Source organism: Pteropus alecto, unplaced genomic scaffold, assembly GCF_000325575.1.
Source record: "Pteropus alecto unplaced genomic scaffold, ASM32557v1 scaffold239, whole genome shotgun sequence".
Classification (NCBI taxonomy): Eukaryota; Metazoa; Chordata; class Mammalia; order Chiroptera; family Pteropodidae; genus Pteropus; species Pteropus alecto.
Window position 1 is genome coordinate 4,787,061 of NW_006494613.1, and position 1,394 is coordinate 4,788,454.

Below are 1,394 nucleotides of genomic sequence, written 5' to 3' on the forward strand. Positions count from 1 at the left end.
TGATTGTTTTCTTTTAGGCTGGTGTAGTTATTCTTTCAGTGGGACTTCTGAATAAGTGGAACTTGAATAATTGAGAAGCTGTATATATGTCCAGATGCTAAAACAAACAGAATTCAGAGTACTATATCTTCTTTGAAATGAATAAGCCTTCATCCACTGGATCTGTTATGTAGCTTATACTGTAATTTTGGAATTCTTAGGTCAGTTTTATATTTCAAATGCATTTGTGAAAAATTATTTAAAAATAATAAGTTAATTCTAATGTTCTAATTTGCAAGATCTGATTCCCTGGTCCTGACATAACAACTAAATTATTGTTTTCTGCTTTTTAACTGCAAAAATGATTTTAGAATCAGAGATAGGGAATGATTCTATCAGATGACCTTTATTATTTGTTTAAAAGAAAAGTCAATCTTTATAGAATTAATATGATATCTTGGTTTAACTCGTAGTATATCTTAGCTTAAATCTTGTTATTTGTTGATAAGTCACATTTTTAAGAAGATAAGACTTGATATAAGATTTTTATTTAATTCCTTTTCCATGATTTTTATTAATTCCTTTAAATTGGTAGATATAGCCCTCTAATAGTTAGGTTGTAAAACTGCCAGAGGGAAGGTTAAAACCAGAGGAGCATAGAAAGTGGGCTTTATTTCCAATTACGAAGTTGGGGTATAAATTTTTTTTTTTTTTTTTTTTAAGGTGAGGCAACCCTTGGTTGATCTCACCGATTGCAAGGACCTTGTCAGCTTACAATCCCTTACCTTATTTTTTTATTTTATTTTATTTTTTTACACTTACAGCACCTGGTCTTCCTAGGTGGTTTCCCATCCAAGTACTAACCAGGCTTGACCCTGATTAGCTTCCGAGATCAGACGGGATCGGGCTTGTTCAGGATGGCATGGCCGTAGACTGGGGTGTAATTATTTTAATTTGAAAAATCTCCTATATTCTTAAAAGACAGTATTTTTCATGGCTGCTTGAATTTCATACTTTGTTCATTTAATGAAAATTAAGAAAAGCTTAGAAATTATAATACCATTTTTCTATGAGACGTAGCAATTGTAAAATTAAATATTTCTTTTATTATGAGTCAAAAATTTTATGAAGTAATTCAAAGAGATTTTGATATAAAGCTGGCACAAAGACAAAATGCAAGAGAGCATGTGATTCATCCAAAGGAGTTTTGAGATGAATTGGATTCACTTTGGCCTTGTTTCATTATCAAGTTCAAATTTATGCAACAAATGAAATTGACAAAAAAATATTTAGAATAAAACTACTAAAGGACCCAAAGTGTTCTAAAAACATTTTTCCCTAAAATAGGGGAAAAGAAATCTCTAATCTTAATATCCTTATTAGATTAGGAAAACATTTTCCCATGTATGCATATA

The 1,394-nt window shown here is 30.3% G+C and overlaps 1 pseudogene; it reads right to left on the reverse strand.

The window, feature by feature from the left end:
• Positions 1-794: 794 nt before the first annotated feature.
• On the reverse strand, positions 795-913 carry LOC112474558 (annotated as a pseudogene).
• Positions 914-1,394: the final 481 nt, after the last annotated feature.